Source organism: Marmota monax, unplaced genomic scaffold, assembly GCF_021218885.2.
Source record: "Marmota monax isolate L192 unplaced genomic scaffold, Marmota_monax_Labrador192_F-V1.1 WCK01_AAM20220418_F8-fsc00008, whole genome shotgun sequence".
NCBI classification, from domain to species: Eukaryota; Metazoa; Chordata; class Mammalia; order Rodentia; family Sciuridae; genus Marmota; species Marmota monax.
Window position 1 is genome coordinate 3145909 of NW_026694432.1, and position 27357 is coordinate 3173265.

Below are 27357 nucleotides of genomic sequence, written 5' to 3' on the forward strand. Positions count from 1 at the left end.
CCCATTCTGTCCTTCTGCCCCTAGACCACCCAGCAGCCCTGGCTTAGGGAGAAGTGGTTAGAATCAGAGTTTGCTTGGCCTGAAGAGATTCCGGGGAGCAGTCAGCAGAAAGAGCTCAGCAGCCCCACTACCCCACTACCTGCAGCTGTTGTGATCGACCCGACCCTGCAGACGGGAAAGTTGTGTCCATAAGACCAGCAGGAGGTTGCTGTCCTTCGAAGCCTCTGAGCAGAGAGGACTTTCCCATAAAGATCATCATGCTGCCACCCTTACCATTGTCAATAACACTCCTTTGACTTTTTCCTGAAAGTGGGAAGATTGGCATTCTTCAGTTAGATCTTAGGAGAAGACAGGAGGACTGGGTGCCGGACCCAGACATTTACTAACCCCTGAGTGTTTTCTCAACTGAGAAGGAAAGCCCAAGTTCCTACATCAGGTGAGGAGGAAGGATTTCTGCATTCTTAGCCTTGCCTGACTAATGATAATGACTTTCGATTGTAATGACCATGGAAATTATATAGCTGCTAACACTTATTGAGCACTTACTGTGTGCTCTACATACATTAACTCACAGAAGTGGTAAATAGTTATATGACTTAAATCGGGAGCTTATCCAACTTGGACCTCGGTTTCCAGGTCTATAGCAAGAAGATAAGGGACTAGAAACATATGTAGTTGCATCAAAATCTCCTGGGCAAGTTGTATCCATTGTCACCATTCCAATCTGTTAAAAAAAAAAAATCAATCAGGAAAATTTTGGTTCCAAGTTATTCTGTTCCTGAAACAATAAAATATCATTTTTAAACATCTCTTAAATTAAAATTCCTGACAGTACTTACCAACTCAAATGTTCTTCCTCTTAATCAGAGATGGTCATTTAATTTTATTTCTAATGATAAAAATGTTCTGTGTTCATTATATGGGGGAGCCTTTCAAAATTCTCTATATCTTACTCAATGACTTGTCAGATTCTGGAGGGTCACAGGATTTTATACAAAACTCCCCACTAATTCTGCTACAAGAATTCTAATTCTCATATAATTTCTGAATCTGGCATCAGATATCTGGTAGCTCATCTGATGTGTCATTCTTATATAACCTCATCTCTGATGCTGACATGAGATTTGATTGAGAATCCTAATGCAGGTTTCTGAGAATTTTTGTTTTTATAAATTCATTTAAGAAGCTTCTCTGTGCCCAGTTGTGTGGCATTACATGTGTGTTTCTAGGCACCTGAAAGGGTGCATCTGCCATACACACATAGGAGTATATGTATACATGCATGTGTGTGGGTGTGTTTTTTGTTGTTGTTTTGGTACCAGGGATTGAACCTAGGGGTGCTTAACCACTGGGCCACATTCCCAGCCCTTTTTATTTTCTATTTTGAGATAAGGCCTCACTAAGTTTCTTAGGCCTCCTTAAATTGCTGAGGCTGGCTTCGAGTTTGTGATCTTCCTGTCTCAGCCTCCCAAGTTGCTGGGATTACAGGCATGTGCCACTACACCCAGCAGGGAACCTCAGTGCAGATCTCAGGTATGTCTGAATGTTTGTGTGCAGTCGGTGTGCTCTGTGGGTGGGTGCTAAACTGTGCTAAACCGAGATTTGAACCTAAGCCTGGGTGAATTTGTGTGTCTGTGCCTTTGTCGTGTTTATGGAAGTGAGGTGACATCTGTGCCTGCACTGACCGACTTCCCACTTTCCAAAGCCTCCAACAGGGAAGGGGTTCTGTGCAGAGGAGCTGGTCCAGGCCTGGAAGGGCAATCTAACAGTGTCAGCTTCAGCTCACAGAGCTCCTCTCCTGCTGGAGAAGACTCTGGATTTTGAGCGTCAACACAGATCTCTGTGCGGAGCATTCTAATTCTGCAAGTCAAGTAGAGAGCCCAGGCAGCTGCCTGCTAATTAGCTACCCTGGGGGAAAAAATTGCCGGTGCTGGAGTGGATAATGTGTTTGCCTGTTTCTGTGGGATCCTTGACCCAACCAAATGCCCACCCCCTCCCTCAGACCTTCTCCCATGGGCCTGGCCCCCCCAGCACCCCAGCTCAGAAGGACAGTGAGGCGTTTGCATGCCTGGGCTCTAGCACATCAGCTTTTCAAACAGGCCAATTGCTAAGCAAATGTCACTTGAGCTGGAGCTCTGAAGGCGATCTGTGAGACAAATGATCCATCTGGATAGATGAAAATGGGTCCCACGCTGGATGGAGATGAGCTAATAAAGTCCCCACAACATCAAGGACAGACTCCATGTCCTTCCTCCAGGAAAACTGTGCTCTCAGGGCCAAGGGTTCTTACACAGCATAAAACAAATCATTGGGCATCTGCAGCCAGATTTCAGACTCAACAGGTCCCCAGTCCCTCTGAGTCCCTCTTCTGGGTCCCCTCAGTAACTGCCCTAGACTGGTGGGAGCAGGAGACTTGCCATATGGGGCTTATAAATACACACAGGTACACAGGTGACACACTGACTCACGCCTGTAGTCTGAGCCTGTGACTTAACCTTTGCTACACTCTCATGGATGCAGCGGCCTGAACATAGGTTACACACATGGCTATAAGGCCCAGGCCCTCACTGTTCTTTATTTTTTAACTTGTAATATGTAACTAGACATAAATGCCTACTCAGCACACAGATTCAAAAGCAGTTGCAGGTATGAACGATACAGATCTCACACCCATATGTTGTTAGGGACCAAATGTGTTCCCCTAAAATTTATGTCGAAGTCCCATGCCCAAGGTGATGCTATTTGTAGGGAAGGCCTTTGGAAAGTGATTAGGTTTAGACAGATTCTTGAAGGTGGGTCCCTGATGATGGGATTAGTGTTCATATAAGAAGAGGAGTTTATATAAGAGACCAGAGTTCAGGCCCTCCGCCATGTGCAGAGAGAGCCAGAAAGCCAGGAGGAGGGCCCTCACCAGGCACCCAACCTTGGACATCCCAGTCTCCAGAGCAGCAAGAAATAAATGGCTATTTATTCAAGCCACCTGTGTCCTTAGTATTTTTGTTATAGCAGCCTGGGTCCACTATCAGATATGAACTAGCAATCATACTAACGCGCCTTTGTACCTGTTCATTTACATATAAATAAAAAGGACCAAGGCGCTCCTAGAGAGAGGCTGCAACCCCAGGCCTGAGACTCCTCCTTTATTGCCACTTCCCCAGCTCTCACTGAGCTGCAGGTTTCACAGACTTACTTCACTTTCCTCCAGGCAGCCCCAAGAGGGAGACATTTAGCAGCTCCGTCTCAAGGTAGGAGAGACTAAAACTTGACTAGGTCCCACCACTGCTAAGCAACTGTGCTAAATCGAGATTTGAACCCAGGCCTTCTGACTCGGATGTGCACCACCACTGGATGACAGGCAATCTTCATTTGGAGTTGGGGGTGGAAATCTTACTGGGGTCCAAGGAGAACAATCCTGCCCCTCTGAGGACAAACCCTCCCTTCCCTGGGCTCACTTGGCTTGTTCAGCCTCACACCTTATAACTCAGTGTCATTGGATACAGCTGTCTCTCAAGATGCAGATTCACAGGCACCCCTGAAACTGCTAAAGAATTGACTTTCGAGTTTTGATCAAAATAATAACCACCCTAAAAGTAATGATATAAACTGTTTTTAATATATGCCTAGTTAAGATGACAGACTCAGCTCCAATGTTGACATTTCTGACAGTGCAAAGTTATTTTCTTCTAACTCAGCACAAAGTTGCTTCTCTAACTAACCCACGCTTTCTGTCCACCTGACTCTGAGGGCAGCCCCACTCCTACATGTAGATCCGTCATTTACTGTCTAATAGGTGCCAGGGCATGTTCTGGTTTCTGGTATCCTGACTCCCCTGCACTCCCCATGCACAGCTCTCCTGAAGCCACCACCCCTGTTCCCATCCAGAGTTGCCCTGAGGACATTCAAGGGGCATCAACCCTGGGGCTTCTGCAAGGCCTGGAGTGGCCCCACAGACTTGCCACACTCCCTGATCCCTGGACTTGCACCAAAGCTGGTTTCCTCTGAAGAAAAATGAAGGTCCTCTGACAAGCAAGGATAAATATTTTCTTTCCCAGCCTGATTCAGATGGGGATCTTTGCTGTTAATAAAGTGGCAGCTGGCTATCTGGGAGTGTCTCAAATGTGGCCTTCTCTGGCAGGGAGGGCGTCATCCATCTCCGTCTGCACCCTGGCAGATGACAAGGCCTCGCCTGGCCTGCTCCTTTTGGAATGTGCCTCAGATGGCAGAAAGCAGGCCCAGAGTGTTTGCCCAACACCAGTTTCATCTCTCTCTGGAGGGCAGGGAGGAACCGCCTGAGTTTGCTGCCCTTGACGAGCTGGCCTATCAGGAGTGTGACCATCGGTACCCAAGCAAGGCTGTTTATTTATTTACGGGGGCAGGAGGGAGTGTTGAAGCAGCCCAGGTCTTCCCCCTTTGAAAGGTGCTCAGACCAGAAAGGGCAACACGACGATGACGTAATGGGAAATGGTGCTTTGCTTTGAGGCATGTGGGCTGGAAATGGAGTCGCAAGGCCCGGAAAGGGTTTGAAATAACATTTCAGGTTTGGAGGCCTCCCTGCCCCCACCTGGAAATAGGTGTCAGGATGGAAAACAGGGCACCTCTCCTCACCACTCGTCACCAGCCAGGGCTGTTTGAAATGAAAACAAAAAATTCTTCCTTAAAAGAACATGTGTTTTCCAAAGTACCATGACTTCTCTTCTTGACTCCCAAGTCCAGAAAAGGCTATGTGAAGGCCCCATTCACTGCCTGGGTCAGGGAGGAGGCTGAGGGCCTGGGAGGAAGCTAGAGGTGAGGGTGAAGGCTGAGGGTCCGGGAGGAAGCTGGAGGTTAAGATAGGAGGCTGAGAATAAGGGAATAAATTAGGGTCTGGGAGGAGGCTGGGTCAGGGTGGAGCTGAGTTTAGGGGAAGACTTTTCCAGCATCCAGGCAAGAATAGATGGTAACGGTAGCTTGTGTGTGGGGAGGAGAGGCTGAGTTGGAGTCTTTGCTTCATTTGCTCACTTAATACATATTTAGTGGCACCTACTGTATGGCAGCTGGAACACAATAGTGAACAAAGCAGCACAAATCCCAGTCCTCCTGGGTGGGCATCCTCATAGGAGAAACAGTAAACCAAATAAGAAAACTGCACAGTACGTTAAATAAGGATAAATGCTCTGTAAACAATTCAAAGCCAAAGAAAGGTTTAAATAAGGAAGGGATATACGACCAAATAAATGTATAGTGGCCCCAGAAGGCCCTGCATTCATAGGGTAACGTTTGGGAAAAAAACTGAAGGAAGTGAGGTAAGCCCCAGGGTCTGGGGAGAGATCCCAGAATGAGAATCAGGAGCACAAAGGCTCTAAGACAGGAGCAGGCCTGGCATGTGCCAGGGGAGGGAGGAAGCTGCAGGGGAGGCGATCAGAAAAGGAGCTCAGAGGCAGAGGGCTGGTCCACAAAGGGCGTGGTTAGTTCCAGCAGAGTCCTCTTAGAGCCCCTTAAGGTCAGGTCACTGGTGGTGGTGCGCTTCCCCTTCCCAAGACTACTGGCTTAATATAGAGGGTCCCTTGCTGCTGGATAGGGTGGTGAAACCTTGCAGTTCCTCCCCAGCAAGGAGCAAAATTCAGCCCCCAGAGGCCCAGGAATCTGTGCATTCAATTCTTCATTCCAAATGGCCACTCTTTCTGGCCCAGAGATGCTAAGGCAGTGGCAGAGGTGCCTACCTGAGGATGCAGAGAGCCCCGCATGTGCCCTGGGAGCCTCCCCCTGCCCAGCCTGCCCACCTCTCTCCCAAGAGGGGCTGACTTCGGCCAACGTTGGCCTCTAGTCCTTGTGTCCACAAACACTACATCCCGTGGCATGGATTTTTTCCCTTCATAATGACCCTCATCCATCCCCTCCTTTATCTTCCCCACTATCCACTTATTCACATATGCCTTTTCTCCCTCACTCTGTTTGCTCATTCCCCTTCTTCGCAATTCCTCATTCACTTACTGACTTATTCATATTCCCTCCCCGTGACATTTATCCCAAAAAGTCACCAAATGGGTAATGTGGCTCTCTGTGTAAACCTTACTCAGCTGAACGGTGAGGGCAGCAGGGCAGGAAGCAGTGTGATTCTCAGCTGCCACGTCAGCCTCTGCACTGTGCCTGCCCCATAGACCCTGCTGTATAAATGGATTCCTACAGCCATTCTTCAGGCATTCATCAAACTTCTGCATATGCCAAAACCCCACCTGACACATTCTAGGAAAAAAGGGATGTGTAGGGTAACTTGTGCCAACCTATCATCCATCATATTTTACCCATCCTTTTATCTCCCCCCCCTACTACTGGGGAATAGAATCCAGGGGTGCTCTACCACTGACCTATATTCCCAGCTCTTTTTATTTTTTATTTTTTTACTTCAAGGCAGTGTCTCACTAAGTTGCCCAGATTGGCCTCGAACTTTCCTGCCTCAGCCTCCTGAGTAGTTGGGATTACAGGTGTGCCCCACTGTGCCCAGCTCCATTCATTCATTCATTCTGTAGTAAACCTTCACTGATGTCACACAGTACTGAATCCTGAGCTGTCAATCACTTCACCTGGAATGATCAGGAGAAGGTTGTGTTGAGTTGCAACTGGGCCTCAAAGAACAAGGAAGATTTCAGGAATGGTGAGGAAGAAATTCAGTCAGGTAGCAGAATGGCATAAACAGAGGTGTCCACAAACATTACTTCATAGCCGGACAGACTAATTCCCTGCCCAGTGGTGGGGTTGGGCAGGGGGATGCTACCAGGAGGGCTTGCGGCAAATCAAAAAGGGAAGCAATGGCCAAGCATTGCTCCAAGGGAAACTGAGGGACTTCTCATTTCCAATTGCCAGGAGGCTGGCGGTGCAGACCTGGCACAGTATGAATTCCTGTTTACCCTGGGAGAAGGAAAAGATCTTCAAAAAGTGATAAAGAGACCCTGTAGGGTTCTACAACACAAATGTCTCTGACAAGGTTTTGTGACAGTTTTCATGCAAATAAAACAAAAGTATATGGACTGAATTTTCCTCCCCAAAACGCAGGAGCTGGTGGAAATTGAAAGGAAGCTAGTTTAGAGGTAGGGGCCTTGGTATGTAGGCACCCACCTGAGCCTCTTTGCTCCTCTCAAGCAGAGTCTGGGAATTTCTGTGGGACCACAATGATCAGAGCCCAAGCCTGGGCATTCAAGTGTCTGCCTGGACTCACCTGTGACACACTGGAGCTGGTTAACTGCCAGCGCCACAGTCTGGCCAATAGACTCAGACCTATATAAGGCTAATGAGGTCTCCGTTATCTAACCCAGCAGCTCCCCAAGTCTTATGGGGTCTGGGGACCCTGGCCAAGCTCTTGGGCCTCCTCTTGTCCATTTTTAACCTATAAAATTTGCTCTAAGGTCCTAAGTTGCCAGAGGACACCAGATCTTTCTGGTTAGCCAGAAGCAAATTTGGCTAGCAAATAACAACATAAACAATAGGTACAACTTCAACACTCATTCATCTATACTAAAGCACATCTAGCTAGCAAAGCATCTTCATAATCTCAATTGGCCCTCAAGAAGCCAAGGGATTAGGCTGGGGGCAGGGTGGATGACAACCCCCACTTTGCAGATAAGAAAACTTGAATCCAGAGAGGTAAAGTGATTTTTCTGACAGTCACATCTTTGCTAAAGTGTTCTGATGGGCCATTATGTCAAACTTCCAAACTGGTAAGGGCACAGCATCCTTTATCAGTAAAAATGGTGTCCTGGATGCCAACAGCAGTGAGTGGTTTTGTAGTAAGATGGGCCATTGGAAGCTGTGATATTATGGCTACCTCGACACTGACCTGGGATTAGAAAGGCTACTGTAATGAAGGCTACAGTCTGAAGCTAGGCTCAGGGCTTTTGTGTATGACCAGGGTCTGGACCCAACCAAGGCTAGAACCAGGGTTGAGGTCTCCTGACTGCAGCCCAGTGTTATTTCCGCTCTCCCCATTTTTGCAGCCTCCCCATCTGTGGTGAAAGTGTGAGAGAGAGGACTTTTAAGGTCCCTTCTGGAGTCCAGTCTGTTGCTGGAATCAGATCTGAGCTCAGGATGTGAAGGTAGAGAGAGAACAGGAAGTCCCAGGGCTCCAGGGGGGTGGGGCAGGCCCTGTCAGGGGAGGCAAAGGGCTCCGAAGCCACCCTTGACCCACTTCCCAGGCCAGGCCCACTCTCACGTCCCCACCTCCTCCCCTTCTGCCTGAGGGTCCCCTCCACTTCCACATCTTGTTGACTTTTGAATTTACAAGTTTTGAATTTACAGTTTGCCAAGGCCCTGAAATGATTGCACCCCCGGACCCACCTTGGGAAAGCATCCTCCTCACCCAGGTCATCGCAGCTGGCGGAAGAAGGCAGGGGACACAAGCTGGGGTCTCCCACGTGCTGTGAAGAAACCAAAGAGGAAAATCATTAAAAAGCATTGCAACAGAGAGAAATCAAAGTAAGTTCCATTCTTTTTTCTGTTCTGGAAAGGAAAGGGGAGGAGCCATATTTAACTTTATGGTCAGGCTCTTATATCCTTGAATCTGGACCCAGCTGACTCTGACCATCAGGAAAGCTCAGACGGGTGAGGAGCTTTATGGTGTTTGCTTGGTTTATTGGCTCTAGGGAAGAGGATATGAGGGCCCAAGCTGTTCTCTGAAGATAGGACCCCTCAAAGAAAAGCCAAGATTTATGGTTTCCGGAAACCCTCAAGGTTACTTGGGCTGGGCAGAGTCAACTTTTCTTGGCTCTGGGGATTTAAGAGAAGGGTCTGGAGGTAAAGAAATCCCAGAGTCCATTCCCCTAAACCTGTATTTCTATCATCTTCATATAATTCTCAGCAACCACTTCTCTAGGGTGTTGGTCCTGAGATTTCCAAACTCAGTTTCACGACATAGGAGGAGGGGGGTTTGGGGACTGAGGCTGGGAGAGCCCAGGTCCTACAGAATCAGTGTCAAATCCAGCTCTCCTGGTTTCCACACTGAGGCCCTCTCTCTCTGGGCTGTTGCCACTAGAGTGACCGTTGAGGCACAATCGGGAAATACCTGAGTCACCTGACTAAAAGAAAAACAATCTTGCCAGGGCTATGGCCTGCAGTTACCCTGAGTCACCCCATGCAGTTCTGGAACAATAGCCACCCGCCACTGCTCGGCAAGGTGGCCCAGGCAGCCCCTTGCACCTGCACGTGACCACACCAAGGGTGCTTGACCTGTTGGGAAATGCCCACCCTGCCACTCCTCTGGACACTGGCCCTGACCAAGTGGCTCTGGAAACAAATGTTTCATTGCCAATCTACTTCACAGGCACAAGAGGCTGGTTCCTGACATGGCCTCCCAGTCTTCCGTGGACCCTGTTAGCAGGATAGAGTTTTTTTTTTTTTTTTCCCCTGGGTTTAATTAGGGGACAGGCCATAAATATTCATGCAGCAAAATGAGCCCTGGCTCACAAGTGCAGCTGCTTCCCGCTTGGGGGAAAATTAACATTGTTTTCCAGCCCAGAGTAATGAGGCCGCACTGCTGGAGAGAGGAGCCTTTTCAACAGCCTCTCTAGGACAGAAAGGGACAGCCACACTCAGAAGCCCCCACACCCCGAGGAGCCGCCCTGGCCAAAGCAGGCCTCTCTGCATCTCCAAATGGAAGCTGGGGACAAGGGGAGGCCGATCTGAGCTCCTATGGGGCTCAACCCTGAAGGAGCCCCCACTGAGGTGCTCAGCAGAGTAGAAGATGTCCGAGGAGCCTGGAGAATAGAGCTCAGCATACTACAGCTCAAGGGCCAAATGCACCTGCCACCCACTTTTGTAAATAAAGTTTTATTGGAAGCAGTCATGCTCACTTGTTTAGTTATCAGCCCCAACAATGAAGGGAGACCTGCAGCCCATAAAGCCTGAAATATTTACCACCTGGCTCTTTAGAGAAAAAGTTTGCTGACCCCTGTTCTAGAACAATCTCATCCTGAATGTTTGTTATTAATAATAAAAGCCCCTCAGTCTCCAACTCTCTGAAATGTTAGGAACACGGAGTGGTTTTGAAATCTGGGGTCTTAGAATCTTATGTGCATAAGACATTGGACCAGAGTCTAGCCTCAGCTCTACCATTTCCTTGGCTGTGAGACTGTGGGCAAGTTATTTAACTTCCTGCCTCGGTTTGTTCATCTATAAATTGGGGGTAACAGTAGTAAGCTATCTCACAGGGTTGTTGTGAAGATTAAGTGAGTTAACTTTTATCAAGCCCCTAGAAAGTATCCTGTATAGGATAAGTATTAAATTAATGTCTGTCTTCTGTAATTTCAGAATCCTCAAAGTTATGGATCTTAACCCCCTATAAAATGAAACCTGCCAGATCTTAGAACCTCAGCCATGACCGGGGGATCTTCCTTCAACTTTCTAACCCTGAACTAAATGCTTTACAAGCATTCTTTCATTTAATCCCCAAAACAAGTCTTTGAAGTGGAGATTACCAACTATATCCATGAGGAAAGTGGGACTTTACAAAGGTTAGGAGACTAATCCAGGGTCACTCAAGTGTGGATTATAAAGCCAGCACTGGAGCCCCCAGGGTGCCGGACTCCAAAGTCTATCTCTCAGATATTTCCCTTCCCATCCAGTGCCCTGCCTCATCAGTATCTGTCACAGGTCCTCAGCCTCTACTGGATACCTCCTGTCACAGGGACATCATGGCCTCTGGAGACAGCTCAGTTGCCACTGCCACATGTTCAGGAAAGGATCTGCTCTTCCATGCACAGCCCCCTTGATCCTAGTTTGGCTTGTCTTTCCCAGCTCTGAAAAGCCCAGGCAGGAGAACATGGACCCTCTGGGGCCATCTCTCCACTGGCTGGGTGTGTTGCATTTGCAGCTTACTAGACCTGGGTGGAAACTGAGCTCCCTGGCTTTGGACAGACAGCTCCTTCAGGAAACCCACAGACAACAGGGACCACTAGTGCCTCTTTCTCCTCAAGGCTTCCAACTTTCCTGCTTGAACTGTCATTCAATGAGACAAGATTTATAATAATCCCAGGACTCTCTAATCCCTGCATTCTTCCCACTTGCTTCCCAAGTACCTGGAGTCTAGCCTCTCCTGTGATTCTGTGGTGTAGCAAGGTCATCGAGTGCTGCTGGCAGGGGTTGGTCCTCACAGCATTCTTAACCCAGTGGGTCAAGAGCCCACCACTGTTTGCATTTGTAAGACCAAGTGCCTGGGCCCCGTGAGGAAGAACCAAGAGGGTGACCAAAGGAGAACCTTTTGAGCACCCGACCCCAGGCCAGGCCCTTTGTCTCCCTTCATCCTCACACATGTGGGCGCTCACCCCTCTTGACAGAGAGCACCATGGCTCCTGAAGGCACTCAACTTGTTCTAGGTGACAGAAAAGGAGGAGGACAGTGACCGTCCCTCCCACACGCTGCCTTCTACAGGCACACGGCTCATTCCACGTCAGACACACAACTTGCCCCCCACGCAGGTCCTTTTCTTCCTGTCACCAGATGTGTAAACCAGGGCTCAGAGCCGGTGGCTGTCCCCGGGAGCAGGCGGGACCCCAGCCCTCTTGTCCAATCCTGGCAGTCCTTCGAGGCTCCTTTCAGGGAGTGGAAAAGGAAACACTGGGTCCTTTTACAGGGTTTCATGGCATGACGAGTAGCCCCTGAGGATGGTCCATTCGCTGTGGTTGGAAGGACCGTTTATTTTCCTGCGGGCCACTCCAGAGCCTTTCAAAGGTGTGAAGTCCCATGCTGCAAATGCTGATGTGACTGGACATCCAGATTGCGCCTTGCCTGGCTGGGCCTCAGCCCCTGAGGCTCCGGCCTCTTCTCATGCACAGCCAGTGGGAACTCCCTCCGGCCTACCTGGTCTCTCCTGCCATGAAAGGCTGGAGAGTGACAGGCCAGAAACTTGACTCTTGTGTTTATTCACCAAACACAGAGAGGGCCCTCCAGGTTCTCCTTTGCCATCCGGACCCTCTGAACGTCAGGGGAGGAGGGGTCACTGGCCTACTCCCAGGCTCCACATACCTGGACACTCACCTCTGGAGATTGGCCACTAGGAGGAGCATCTGGGCTGGTCCGGCAGCAAGAGAGAGTCTGGTAAGACATAAGGAAGAACTCTCTGACACTGAGGGATGTTCAACACACAGAGAGAAGAAAAATTGCTGGAAATCCTGTGGCATCTTGGTGAGATCCCTGGGCTCCTCCATCTGAACTTCCTTCCACACCCCTGCAGTGAGGAAGGGTGAAGCTTGGGTGTGTGATTCCCAAGCCCTGCTTTCCACCAGTTCTAACAGGATTGGAATTCCACACCATTCCACAGCAGGAGACAGGGAGTCAGGCTGGACCAAAAGGACGGTTTCTAAATGTTTTCACCCCGAGTCTGTCATGTGGTTGATTACTGGGTAATTGTGTCCTTGAACTGATTGGTTGTTTCCTTATATAATAATCCAGGAAGTTGCATGGTTATTTTTTAAAAATTGAACTGATGTTATTGCTGTTTTTCTGTTGTCCTTCCCACCCACCCCCCACCCCCGTCATTTTTATAACTGAACAGACTGTTGTGGTTGGACAGATGTGCTGTGTGTCTAAACTGACCCCTTGTTGGGCTGAGCCGGTGGGTTGTTTGTCTGCAGTGATCAGCTGTGGGACCCGGGAGGTTGTCCTGCAGGGGTCCTGACAGGATGTTTTGTCTGAATGGACTGGTCTGTCGTCACACCAGCTCCATGCCCCAGCTCCCATTCAACCCTGATGTTTCCAGAAAGATCCAGTCCCCAGTGGTTTGGGGTATAAATTCCATCCTGATCCATCATGAAACAATCTACACTATTGTCATCATTTTAAAATGAGGTTCCAGATTGAGGACCTGGCCAACCACCTGGCACCTGTCGCCCCATCCTTGCGGCAGAACTGCCTGCCTGGATGTCCACGTTGGCTGGGCTGAGCCCTCTGGGTCCTGCCCTCTTCCCCCAGCCACCAGCTCGGCCCTTCATTGGCTTCTCACTCACTCTCTGTCATTGCTGACAGGTCCACCCACTTTCAATGGGGTTGTGACAAGAGGGCCCTCACTCCCCCCCCCCCCACTCACCCTGCTCACCCCCTGAGTGGCCTTTCAGAATCACAGTGAAAGGGACTTGTCCACAAATGGGGGATTTGTCATTGTCCCCTTTGTAAAGGCTCTCTGATTCCCTGGCCCCACCCCTCCCTTCACCAGAATCAGCAGGGTGGCCCTAAGGGGCTTTGGATGTGAGAGCGTGATGTCCCCAATGCCCTTGCTCAGAATCAGGGCTCAGGACTTAGCTTCAGAGCCAGAAGACAACGTTGAGGTGTTTCCTGCCTCCACCCCCTCCCCATTTTACAGACAGGGAAACTAAGAGTCAGACGGTGAGGCCTCTCACTGCCCTGTTCGCTCATCTCCACTCTCCTTTGCTTTCAGAATGGAGGAGGCAACGGTGGACTTTGGCGTTGGTCTCAGAATGATGTGCTGCACCTCGGGGAAGGATCCCCCATGGCTGCCACCAGTCCTGGAGGACGCGTGGGCAGTGGTTTTGTTGTTTAGCACCAGAAATCAAAACCTCCAGCCATGAAAGTGGCAGTTCTTGGTTGAACTGCCTCTAAAATAAATAGATACACTGGCCTGACTAATTTAAAATTCAATTCACAAAAGGAAACAAAGCCAAATTGTTCTTTTCCTGTTTCTATTACTTTTGTTCCCACATTTAGACTATTTAATCCAACTTCCTATTTGTGGGTGGGCCTATTGGGGACCAGAGGAGTGGTCACTTGCCCAGCAGGCTAGGCTGTGTGTACCTGCAGCCGCTGATGCTTTCCTGGCCAGCATTTCAGTTTTGGAAAAATCTCGGCTCCATCGAAACGGTATTCTGAGAACTGTCTGGGCACTGCAGTAGGGTTCGATCTGGGGATTTGCACTTTCTAAACTAAATGGATTTTTAAGAAAAGGATTTGAAACTGGCAAAAGGGATTGCCTTCAGTGTTTTATCTGTGGGGAAATTGCCCTCATCTCTTCGCATTTCTAAACCCTGATCTGGTCCCTCTCTAAGAAGGTGCTTTAGGTGAACCTAGGGCTGGCAAATTCTGCTGGATATTGAGCTGGAGAAAAGATCACACAAGGAAGACAGCCTCGTGCTTAGGCGGCCACCACACAGACCCTGTCTTTACGCTACCTGAATGGAAAGCTAGAGGTTCATATGTAAATCATTTATCTTTGGCTGGTCCTTTTACGGAGTTTGAGATGAATTCACTAGGAAGTCCATGTTTTCTAAAGTACCGGCGTGACTCCGAAGCTGGCTTTGTTTTGCTTTTGGTTTACTCCTCAGTGTGGTAATAGTATCCTGAGTGTTGCTCTCCAGCTGATATCTAACCACCCTCTTCCACCGGGCAGTCCCCCGTGGGGATTTACAGCAGGGCGATGAACCCCCCGGTCTCTCTCTGAACAGGATGAGGATGTGGATAACATCAACAGTTCATCCCTGAGCCATCCTCATCAACCGACTTTAATCGCCCCCAAGACTGATAACCATCAAAGGCTGTTCATTCCCCGCAAATTATCTAATCCACATGTTGTCCTATTTGTGTAAACCCCAGCCTGCGAGGATCATAAAATAAATAAGCATGAAATGGTTGATAGTTCCCAATCTCCTCTCACCTAGACAGGCCAGGCTGCTCATCTCAGCCACTGCTGTGACCCCAGCCTCCCTCCAAGAAGGAATGGGGAGCGTGGCTTCCTTTGGAGACCTATTTGCTGCTGTTTCTGGGACTCTCTCCACAAGTACTTCTGCCCCATCCTTTCTGCCCCCTCTCCCCTCTCATGCCCCGAAGAAGCCAAAGCTTCATTTCACCAATATGTGAATCATTAAATTCATCTTGTCCTACAAGGAAGAGGCACAGTGAATTAAGACACTGGATAATTTGCGAGAAGTAAGCTGTCCACTGCAAAACAGGGCTGGTAAGAATTTGTAGGATGCAGGGAGGGCATGGAAAAAGGAGGCCAGCAGCTCTAGGGGTGCAGGAATGGGAACATTAGAGTATGTTGTCCAGACACAAGCTCAAGGTTGTCCAAGGTGTGCTTGTCTGTGTGTGTATGTGTGTGTGGACCCCAGTGGGACTGGACCCGGAGTGGAGCCCAGTGACCTTCAAATCCCTTTTTGCCTCTGAGATTTCTTCAAGGCTACATCTAAAATCCTGTAATTCCTAAATTCTGTAATTCGTAGATCTTGTACTTCTCTAACAAAACAGACACTCTGACTCTAATGTTCTGTGATTCTAAGAGTCTATAATGCAATGAATCTGTAATTATGAACTATGATTTTCTAATTCATGGACTGCCATTCCATGGTGCTAATACTCTGCAATTCTAAGATTCTGCTATTCAGTGTTGCTTTAATTTAATATTCTAACACTCCACCATTCTCAAGTTCTGTGATGGTAGGAGACCGTGCTTCTGCATTTCAGTAAATTCTGGATTTCAGTAAATTTTTATTCCTCTATATTTTGAATGCTCTACAATTCTAGTATTCTAGAATTCTTATCCCATAGTCTTAAATTTCCTTTAGCCTAGCCTTTTATGCTACTAAGATTTAAAATCTTTTTAGCAGCATTTTTAGCAGTTTTAAAACACTCTGACTCTATAAATTAATTTTCCAAGAATTCTAACAGTATGATTCCAATATTCTGGGTTTCTCAGACCCTACAGGGCAAAGTTATTTTTTATTCCACATTCTTTATTTTGAAGACTTCTAAGATACTTAGTTCTGTGATTTTTTTTTAATACTGGAGGTTATCATAATTCCAACATTTCTCATGCCTTTACATTTCAAAATACAGAATCATTTTATCTGCAAAGTAAAGGAATTAAGCTGCAAGTGACAGAGTCAAGGGACCACCACAGCTGTTCCTGAGCAGGGATCTTTCCGCAGCTTCGAAGTGACCTGCAGAGGGCTGGTGTACCCAGCCTGGACACCAGGAACTGCCACGGAGACAAAGGCCTGGGAAGGTGGGGCCAGCCCAGGGTCAGGCAAGGAGTCAGCCCCTCTGCCCCTCGGAGGCCCTCCTCAACAGCCAGGTTGCCAAACATCTGCCAGCGTTTGGGTCCCAATTGCTGTCCTTTAAAAGTATCCCTCTCCCTTTCTTGTTCTCCATCAAGGGCTCCCATGACAATCATTTCAAGCAGCTAATGAGTTTCAGATGGGCTCCAGGAGCCAGGGACCTAGGGACACTCAGGAGGCGGGTTCTTTGGCCGAGTTTTGTGGGGCTGGGGGAGGGGGTCAGAAAGAAGAATCTTTTGTAGCTGACATGTTATGGGGCCACCCGCCCCTCCCCTGTCAGGCCTGGGGCCAGAACCTGGAAAGTTGCTGGGAGCCCCATGGTCACTCTGCTCCCAGGGTGTCTGCGCCCCATGCTGGCTCTCCCCCTCCAGCTCTGGGCTCTCCACTCTCAATAAGCAGACCCACATGTCCATCACTGTTCTGAACTTGAACATAATAAAGTCCCAGAAGTTCCATATGAAAGCATCAAGGCTTTCTTGAGGCCGAAATGTCCTTACTCACCTGCTAATACAAGCGTCTTTGCAAAAGACAGAAATACTCCTTGTTGAAATGTCATCTTCTATGAAATGGTTACTTTCCAGATGCACCCAGGTAATGCCCGGAAGCTCGCTGCCTGGCCCAGAATAGGGTTGGCTGTGGGATCCAGGAGGTACAGAACCCCCATGCCCACTGGCACTGCGTGGGGGGCAGCTCAGCCACCCTGTGACTTCATCCAGATGGCTGCTCACTCCCTTGGAGATCTCCCTCTGCCCCTACAGTTGCCCTGGGACCTTCCATGGGCTCACTGTGTCCCCAGAGGGCTTTCTCCCTCCTGTATGGGGGTGGGCAGGAGACCAGGAGCTCAGGAGGGGGCGTCTCAGCCTTCATTTCCAAGGCACTCGCAGAGCCCGGACCTGGCTGGGATTTCACAGCGGGTTCTGCGGCGCTCACACTCCCTGGCTGCCGGGCAACTTCCGCTGCTTTCAAGGTCTAATTTAGGCATCCACCTAAATGAGCAGAACATTGAGAGAGACACACCAATGCATTTCAGAGGAGCTCAGTCCCGGGCCCACCGAGGCCGTTCCCCAGCAGGAATGTAGGGGGTGGGGGGAGTTCTGCAACAGGATGTGTATAGTTTAGGGTTCAGAGGGGGTCTCTCCTGGCAAGAGAGACCAAACCTTATAATTAAGTAACTCTCCGTTTCCTTTAAGATATCAACAACAACAACCACGTTCTCCCCATTGCCTAAACAGGACAAATCCCCGGTTAAGCAGTTCCTGGTGGTCTGCGCTCACACATGTGCAGGAGAAAAAATCCGCCTGGAAGCTGGCCTCCCCTGCCTGCCTCGCAGCAGCCGCTGCCCCTCCCTGCCCCGCGGAGGCCCCCCTCCCCCATTCGCAATTAGGGCTAATCTTTTGTTGCCTGGAAAGTGTAAAAATCACCGGCTTTTCTTTTTGCATGCATAATATCCATTTCCCCTCCAAGTGCGTTATTTGGTTTGGGAATTACATCTATTTACAAGAGTAGATGTTGCACAAAGGTTGTGTTTATGTGGAAAATTATATCGGTGACACGGGCTGATTGGCATGTGGAGGCTGGGAGAGCAGGCCGAGGAGGCCGTCTCATCAGCTTGGAATAACAAAATGATTGTATTTTCAGCAAAGCTAATTGATCACATACCTCGCTGGGCTATCTGTTTACTCAAAGGCCATCCAGGCCCTGGGAAGGTGCAGAGGATAGAGCCGCGGGCGGTGGTCACTGCCAGGCCCAGTCTGGCCAAGGCACTGGGGGTGTGGGGTGGAGACAAGAGGATGGGAGGGGTCATGGGGTTGTGCAGTTGGACAGAGAGACAGGAGGACTCTGTTCTCCTTAGGAAACCAGACCCAGAACCCAATACAGTGACTGCGTCCTTTCTTAGGACCCAGGAATTCAGTGTGGTCACCGCAGGCGTGGGGAAGGGCTAGCCGGAGTAGGATCAGGAGAGAGAATTCATTCCCTTCCTCTATTCTGTTTGAAAAGCGCCCCCACAACAGGCTTTTTGAGGGGTGCTTGGCTGCTGCTCTGAGCCACGATGGGAGCAAGAGCTCTGCAATCGTGGCTCTGTGACTCTCAGTGCAGCCCAGGACCAGGGAGGCTGGACGGGCAATCCCCCAGTGGTGGGGTGGACAGTGCCCACGGGAACAGCAGCAGCCCCACCCGACCCACTGACTCCCAGCCTGTGGGAACAAAGCCCCTGTTTCTGGAGGAAGAAGGCTGCTATTTTCTGGTTTATTGGGCTGTATTCCTGTGCCCCAGTTGACCAAGTGGGTGAGAGGTCTCCCAGAGAAAGATGAGCTCCTCCAAACTGACCCACACAATCAGGCCTCCTGGGCCCAACAGCTCAAGCTACCTAAAAAGCCAGTCAGGACTGTATTTCCTCCCTGGAGTCAAAACTCCAGTGGTGTGGGGGCAGAAAACAAAACAGTTGGCTATAGTTAAGCAAGTACTTGAATTGAAAATGACCAGTTTTTCTAAAAATAACTGGTTGGGAATTAGCGGAGGGACTGATTAATTTACCAGTCACTTTGCAAAGATGAAGTTCCTTTGAGAGCCACTGATTAAAAAATAATCTGACCATGCCTGTTCCCCATATTATATTATAAGGATGGTTGGTTATTTTGCAAATTCATTTGGACTCAGTCACACTACTAGTTACTTTGTGTTGGGGGTAAGGGGGGCGGTTGCTGGGGATCAAACTCAGGGCCTCACATGTGCTAGGAAAGTGCTCTATTGCCGAGCTCCACTCCCAACCCTACTAATCACTCTTTTAAAACAATTAGGCATAAGCCCAGGAACCTGGTGCAGTGGCGCATGCCTGTAATCCCAATGGTTAAGGAGGCTGAGGCAGAAGGACCTCGAGTTCAAAGCCAGCCTCAGAAAAAGCAAGGCGCTAAGCAACTCAGTGAGATCCTGTCTCTAAATAAAATACAAAATAGGGCTGGGGATATGGCTCAGTGGTCGAGCGCCCCTGAGTTCAATCCCCAATACCCACCCACCCTAAAAAACAAACAAACAAACAAAAAACAATTAGGCACGAGTTCCTGCCTCAGTTTGACAGGTTCTAGCCATGATTTGGTCTCTTTTCGTGGCTGATCAACTTCAGATTTAGTTAATATTTCCTAAAGCACAGATTGAAAAAACTTGAGAACAATCAATAAACATCCTTACTGATTTCCTGGAGTAATTCTGAAATCCTTAGAGAGCTTTGAAACCACCCACCTTGCTTTATAAATGTGGAAACTGAGGCCTGGAATATTCTAGTCTTTGCCTATCCCTGCTGGTGACATGTGAGCAAGGTTGTGTATTATTTGGGGTCCTTGGATCAGGTGACACTGAATAAACTTCAGGTGCTTTTCCTCCAAACTCAGTCATGAGGTTTTTCCTCCTCCCTCCAGGTCCCAGCCATGTGAGTCCAGTTTGGAATATTCTAGATATTGCTGTATCAACCTCCTGGTAGCACTGTGTACATGTGTATTCATCCACCACAGCATTTCAAAATCTCTGGCCCTTCTGAAGACAAGCCGTTTATTAATGTGGTGCTCTTCAAATTGTTTTTTAATTGGAAACATTTTGCAATGAGAGAACATTAATAAAACCTGAATCCAAATCAAACTTCTCTGTGTATGTTATTTTTACTCTGCAGTCAAATGCTTTTATTAGATTTAAAACTTTCACTATGCTTTTTATCTCTGGCTGTATAATGTTCTACAATAAAAAAAAATTGCCCAATGACTCTGAAGTCTGGCAAAATAATATACTTTCTTGGATGTCTCTGTGTGTTGCCAATTAGCTTTGCTGTGAACGCAGGGCCCCATCCATCACCCGCCTCTGGGTGGCTGTAACGGAGACCTAATTTGTTTCATATGCCCCGTGCTCTGAACCATTCCCCAGCGCGTCCAACCTGCTGAGGAGCGGCCTGGCCTGGCCGGAGAGGAGATGAATGACAAGGAAAAAAACCCAGACAAGCCAACGGGACCCTTTATCAGAAATTGCCTGCTCTCCTGGCCCAGTGGGGAAACCCAGGCCCTCTGTGCCTCCTTCCACCCAGCTCCCCCGACATGGTTCTCTCTCCTCCACCTCTTCTCCCCTTCCTTGACCCAAAAGACCCAGCACTCACAGGCCAGGGGAGGCCTTGAGTGGAGAATGGAAAACTTTGCCTTTTCTTCCAACTTCCCAGGCCTGGCTGCTGTCCTCGCCCCTCCCTGCCGGGTTCCCACCCCCTCCCACCTACTCCTTTTACAAGCCCCACTTTTAAACCTCCAGTTCCCTAGGAATTTTATGAATGCTCAGCACCAGCCAAAATAAACTCGTAAAGAAAAAGTTTCTAAAGAAGGTCAGAGACCCGTACAGCAAGTGCTAAGCGGTAAATACAAAAGTTCTTCGGGTTCCTGGGAGCAGTGCTCTGGGTGGTGGAAGGTTGGGGTCAACGGAGGGAAAGAGAGGACAAGGGGAAGAAGGAATGAAGACTGTTAAAGAGAGAAGTCTCCAAGCCCTCGACCAAACAGTGTTTACTATTTAAAAAGAAAAGCTCTATAGTTTGAACCCTCATTTTATTGATGGTATAGCCCAGAGAGGTGGGAGGGATTCATCCAAAGTCACACAGCAAGCTGGCCTGTCCAATGAGGGAAATAAAGGAAGGAGCCTCAGGGTGGTAGAACTGAGTCCTGACCAACAGAACTTTCTGCGATGATGGAAATGTTCCATGTCTGTGCCGTCCAGTCTGCTGGGCACTCACCCACATACTGCCACTAAATTCCCTTGGAAACTCAGTCTCACAGTCCACAATTCAAGGCCAAGGTCTTGGACAGCACAGAGATGATACAGTTCCACTGCCGTGACTGCTGTAAAGGCAGCAATCCTCAGCCCTGGGAGAGGTGCTGGGGACACAGACGCGGGACCGGGGCCACTCCACCACACACTTGCCACCGAGTCGTGAAGCACAGTGTCCTCTGTTTGCCCATCTGTGAAAGAGCACCCAGGGGCCTGCGGCTGCCCTCTCCTCTCCTCTCACTCCCAGGGCGTCCAGCACGAGACAGGTTCTCCACGATAACAGAAGTCTCAGACCCTTAGAGCTGGAAAAGGCTTTAAAGGAACTTAATGGGCCCACTCCCAGGACAGCAATGGGCCCCGTGGCCTCCCGGAGGGTGGCCCGTCCACACATTATTTGCACACTCCAGAGGGGAGACCTCACACCTCACTCTCCCCAGGTCAGGGAGTCCCTTTCTAAACAGTGGGGATGACTAGACTATCCTCTAAAATCTACCTTCAATCCCTTCACTTGCAAGTCCCCACCCTGGCTCTGCTCCTCAGAGTTTCGCAATATTAATTTTGCTTTTTTCTTCAACGTAATGTTCCAAGAGTCCAATAGAATCCATTCCCTCCCTGTCCCTCTTTAAACATGGAGCTCCTCGCGGAATGCCTGATTCTACACGTGAACAACTCAGCAAAGGACTGCAGCCCTCCCTTGATCTAGAGACTGTTCTTCTGTTAATGCCACCTACACTTTTAGCGACTCTATTACTCCCTAGGCTCAAGCCAGTTTGAGACTGAGTCAGCCACTTGGGTCACATGCATGTCTCTGACTAAGTTCGCCCAGTGGTAAAGAGGGTGAATATCCCTCTGCTTTACTCTTTGACCTAGGCAAGTGAGGCCCCTCCTCCTGTGCCACTTTGGAGCATCCCCCTGTAACTTTTCTAAATCTCTCTCCAATGCCTGAGGCTGGCAGTGCAGCATAGGTGGGGCAGTCTGAGCCCAGACTGAGGCAGGCACAGGCCCTGGTCGGTTTCTCTCCACACACTTCTCGTTCCACTACTTCATGAATGGGGTCAACCAGGCGTCCCAAGGAGATCTAGGATTCACTTTTGTGGCTTCATCTGGGGGTTCCATGGCTAGACCCTGGTCCCAGTACAGTATCCTGGCAAATAGATCACTTCCACAGGCCAATGTGGGAGTTCTTCTGTCGGTACCTATGAAAGTAGATCTCTAGAATAGTGGGGTGTGGGGATTTTAGGTGACTCAATTGTTTCTAGATCCTAGAGGCAATCCTGGTTCCGGTGCTCACAAGTCATCCCTCCTCCACGGGGATGGAAAGAAGCAGACGGTGACATCCGAATGGGTTTCAGGAATAAGTCAGGGAGGAGAGGAGAGAGTTCCAGACTGGGAGAAGTGTGTACAGAAAGGTGTCTAAGGGAGATGTGGCTTGGGCAGGTCTTAGCTATTTGGAACCCGGGTTTCCTTGTTTATAAGACTGAAGACAGAATCAGCTCACAGGGTCAGGACTTCACACAGTCAGCCCTGTGCAGGTGCCAGAGACACTCGCAGGAGGAGGCAAATGCCACTCTTAAGGAACCCAGATGAGGCAGAGCAGCTACACAGGGCTGTTCCAGGGAGTGGCCCCTCCACACAGAAGCCTACAAAGGGTTTGGCTGACTCAAGCTGGGGCAGCAGAGACGGCTCACTGACTCGTGGCCCTTGGGCTCAGTCTGGAAGGAAGCATCAGTAAGAGATGTTGGGCTGAGGAGTTGGGAAGGGCCTTCCAGTGAGCAGAGGGAACAGCAGAGGTATAAGAGGTCTCGGCAGCTGAGATGTCAGGGCCTGGGGAGGGGTTGCCAGTGGGGGACAGTACATGCCTGCTGTGGCTGCAGATGAGGCTGGAATTGGAGGCCAGAGGCTGAGCAGCCTTGAGTGAACTTGATCACCAGGTAGCATTGCACTTTGAAGGCTTTAAGCCAGAAAGTCATGTGGTCAGACTTTCAGTTTAAAGTTTCTCTGGAAGCCAGTGAGGAGGCTGGACTGATGAGTGAAGGGCTGGGAAATCCAGGGGAGGCCAGTAGGATACTCAGGGGAGATGATGAGACCACGGCCTCATCATGGAGGGGATGGGGGCGTGGCCGGACCCTCAGAATCCACAGGGACCTGGTGATCAGAGAGGGTGTGCGGTAAGGAAGAGGTGGGGTCAGAATGACTCAGGCCGGCGGTGCGATTGTTTTCCAGAAGGAAAACCCACGATGGATGGTGGTGATATGAGCTAGAGTTGATTGAGCCCTTGCTATGTGCTGGGCAATATGCTAGGCATTTTGTACGCATAACCTCATCTAATCTTCTCAGCGGTTCTCTAACAAGGTGGCTCTCCATGTTATCCTCTACTTTGCAGATGAGGAAACTGGCTCAGAAAGGTCAGCAACTTGCGCAGCGTCACACAGCAGGCCCAGGGCTGGCATTCGGGGCAGCCCTCTGCACCTCCACCCGCCCTTCCTCTTGCTTTTCTCCCCAGTTGGGCTCAGCCGCTGGGTTCCTGCCAGGCCATCCACACCCTGCCTGGCCACCCAGGCACTCAGGCGTGGGTGTGGCCCCTCCCCCAGTGTTCTCCCACCCAGGAGCTCGGCCTCCTCAACCTCTGCGAGCCCCACACCCGCTCAGCTCTCCGCTTATCCAAGCACCTGTGACGTATTTGGCCCGTTCTGTGACAGGCCTGTGGGGACTGGAGAGGTGGGGAGGACAGATTTGACCCTTGCCTGTGTCCTCGGCCCTAGACAGGTCTCTGCAGAGACTCCCGCCCAGCTGCCCGGTCCCAAGGTACCACTTCCGTCTTTCCTATTCTCCAGGTCTTTCCTGTGTGTTCTTGGCCCTGTCCTGGTGGAACCTGTTGTATTTCCGTTTGCTGTGGGAATCTGCCCCATCAGAGGCAGCTCCCTGTTACAGACTGAAGCGTGTCCCCCTAAATGTATATGTTGAAATCCTAACTCCCAGTGCCTCAAAATGCAGCTGTGTTTGGAGATGGGGTCTTTAAAGGGTCATCAATTCAGGCCTAATCCAATAGACCTGTTGTCTGAAAGAAGAGGAGATTAGGACACAGACAGGTCCAGGGGGAGGACCCTGAAAAGACACAGGGAGCAGATGGTCAATGACAGGCCAAGAAGGAAGGCTCTGGAAGAAACTAACACTGCCTCCACCTTGACCTCTGACTTCCATCCTTCAGAACCCTGAGACAATACATTTCTGCTATTTAAGCCACCCAGCATGTGGCATTTTGTTACAGCAGGCCTGGCTGACTAGTGCACTCTCTGAGGGACACTCTGGCTAGTTTACCCAGCATCGTTCCTCACCCACGATCAGCCTCTCAGTACGGGTTTGGTGGTGGTTGTATGTGGGTGTGATTAATGCTGATATATGTCTTGTGTGCAAGGACTAGGAAGTAGCAGGATGTGTGTGCCGGGGACATGTGTTCCAGTGCGAACAGGTGTGGTGGGTGTAGAGTCTAAGCGTTGATGGTGCTGTGTGTATGTGTGAGCTTTCCATGCAAGTGTGCCTCTGAGCACATCCAGACAAGTGTGTGTGCCTGTTTCTGGGCATCTGAGAGTGTCAGGGATGGCATCTGGGGACCCAGGTCTTGATCTCTGTGTGCCTAAGTGTGTCCTTGACTTGCATATGTCCTTCTCACTTTTTGGGGGGATATCCCAGCGATGGGGTCTCTGCCTCAGCTGAGGACTGGGGAGATGTGGTGGCTGCCAGCTCTCCATGGAGTGGACTTGCTCAGACAATAAGCTCATGAAGTGGGAGGGGCAGGCGGACACATCAGCTCTCATGGGCTGGGCCATGAGGGGCCAAGGGCCTGGCCAGGGGAAATCTGAGCCAGCAGTAGACCTTGGACCTGTCCCTGTTCTCCCTCACACAAAAGGGGTTGCTCCCCTCCCTACCCCCCTGCACAGACCCTGCACCCTTCAGTCCTCAGACCTTGGTTTATGTGGCCTGCCCCTCCTCCGCAGTGCCTCCCACACCACACCAAGTTCACTGCCTCTGATTGAGATGAGGATGCATCAAGATAAGGCCAGCTCCCTTCCTCCCCCTGCTGTTTCTCCTTGCCCTCCCCCCAGGGGAGGTGAGGGGCTGGGCACAAAAAAATGTGGTCAGCAAGAGTTCTAGCTTTTCTTTGCAAAAGCCTAATCCCAGCACTTCTGTGAAGCTCTGCAGAAGGCGGGGAGAGCGGGGCTTCTCTTCTGAAGCTGAAACCCAGGAGAGAGACACTGGGGAGGGGGCGGGGTTCCTGAGGCTGTGCAGAGGAACTGAGCGATATCTGTGGGTCCCCTCTCCCAGCAGGAAGGACAGCCTCTTGGGAGGGAGAATGCCTGTATGGGAGGCGTGTCTACACAGATACACCCAATACCCTACCAGAGCCTTCTAGGGGCTAGGGATTAAGTCCAGTACTTCCTTCCTTGGCCTCCAGAGACCAAGGGTTAGGGTTAGGGTTAGGGGCCTCCCTTGGGGCCCCTGATTTCTGGATTTGTCCTCCTTTCAAGCTTCTACACCTCCAGGTCACACTGCCTGTTCCAGCTGCCTGTGACACCCTTCCCCAAGTGCAGCTCAGAGACCACTTCTTCCTGGAAGCCGTCCAAACTGCCTCCTCCCAGCTGGAAGGGGACTCCAGTTGTCCTCAGGGTTTTTTTTAAGATTCCATACAGTTCTATTCACTGTTTACCACGAGTATGTCAACCCGCAGATGGTGAGCTACTTAAAGGCAGAAAACACACGAGGTGCATCCTGTGGCCCTGAGCAGAGTGCTGTGTGGACACCTAGTAAGCGTTCCGTGAATGAGTGATGTGGCTCCCTCTTCAGGGCCACACTAACGTCTTTCTCCTCCAGGCATCTTCTCTGACCACACAGAGGGGCCGGGAAGGGAAGGGGGGATGGGATTTTAAACCAGACATTTATTAATCTTCATGGATCTCCCTAAAATACAGCTAAGAAGCCCCCTTGGTTTGAGAACAGAAGAAGGGCTGGCCATAAACACACTTTGTTGACCACAAAGTCCCCAGCAGCCCCTGAGCATGGCCCAGCTTCCTTTGGCCAGCCCACCCTCCCTCGTCTGCGGGAGAGTCTCAACCCACTGTGGTCCAGCAGGAAGACCTCAACCTGGGGACAGTGAGGCCCTGCAGAAGGCCAAGCTGGCAGCTCACTGTGTGTGGAACCCACCCCCTCCTGACACGTGATCTGTCAAGGCGGCATTTCCTTGGAGAGCCGCTCCTGGTGGGACCCTCTTCCCAGCAAGGAGCTCTCCTCAGGTGCAGCAGGGTTCATCGGCAGGTGATGGGGAAGCAGAGGCCCCCTGGGAAGGTTCACTTCCACCAGAAATGACTAATGGATGTCCTCAGCTCCAGGACTCGGCCCAAACACATTCCAGTGGGCAGAACAGCAGGTGCAGGTTGAGGGGCTGGGAGCTCGGAGGACAGGAGGGACCCTGGTCCCGCTCACCTCTCACTCCACCCAGCCCTCCGAGTCCCTGAGGCTGTGGAGCAGCTGAGAGACTTGGAGAAAGCCAGAGCCAGACATCTAGGGGTGCAGAGACGGAGGAGAGATGGGCAGAGAGATGAAGTCACAGGCGCAGAGAGATGGGGAATCAGAGAGCCAGACAGAGGGCAGAAAGCCACCCAAAGACAGAAACTGTGACAAACGGGATGAAGGACACACTCAAGAGCAAAAACAGGGACGAGGAAGATGAGATGATCAGAGGAGGGAGCAGTGCAAACCAACCCCAGGAAGACCCCAGGGTGGGGTGGGGGACCATAGAGCAAAAAGAAAGGGGGAGGGAGAGGGAGAGGGATCAAAACAGAAAGATAGTCAGAGGAAGATGGAGGGAGGGCCTGGGACCAGTGGAGGAACAAGGTCAGGGGAGAGAGGGGCACAGGGACTCTGAGGAGAGGAAACCACATCTCTGTGATCCCGTGTGAAAGATGCGGGTTTGTTCCTCGTTGGTTTAGAACAACACAGGGACCATTCAGACCCCAGGACTGTCAGGCAAACCTGCTTGCCCTCTCTCCCCTTCCTGGCCAGCAGCAGGTCTGGGACCTGCAGCTAGTGGGTGGGAGGGCTGGTCAGAGGGGACCCCATGGGATGGGGCGCTGGCTAGATGGCTTGGAGCTTGGTAGGCATGAGACAGGTCCTGGGAGGTGGAGGAAAGGGCCCTTGAATGCAAAGAATGGACAGTGAGGAGAGAGAAGCTTCCAGAATCCTGTCTGGACGGAGTAAGAAGAAGGTCACTACATTTTTCATAAACTTGGACTTGAGATGGAAAGCCAGGCGGTCCAGCCTCCTGTAGGTGAGGAACTCACTGACTATGGACTGAACCTCCATAAGGTGCCAGGCAGTCTACCTGACCCACAGGGAACAGGAGACTAGACACAAAATAGAGCGTGCAGTGGCTGGCATTTCAGGTGCAGGCAAAACTGAATGACCACCGCAGGGGAGGAGGCTGGGCCTTCTCTATGGGGGGTTTGGCATCCCCAGCAGAGACTTCGTCAAGAGGCGGAGGAGAGAGCCA

The 27357-nt window shown here is 50.4% G+C and overlaps 1 long non-coding RNA gene across 1 annotated transcript; it reads right to left on the reverse strand.

Annotated features, from left to right (window-relative positions):
- Positions 1 to 577: 577 nt before the first annotated feature.
- Positions 578 to 12338, reverse strand: LOC131423192 (uncharacterized). Its single transcript, XR_009224284.1, has 3 exons — positions 12001 to 12338; positions 8308 to 8387; positions 578 to 724 (listed from the first exon to the last, which is right to left on the reverse strand). It is a non-coding gene; the product is annotated as an uncharacterized LOC131423192 (long non-coding RNA).
- Between the last annotated feature and the right edge of the window lie 15019 nt (positions 12339 to 27357).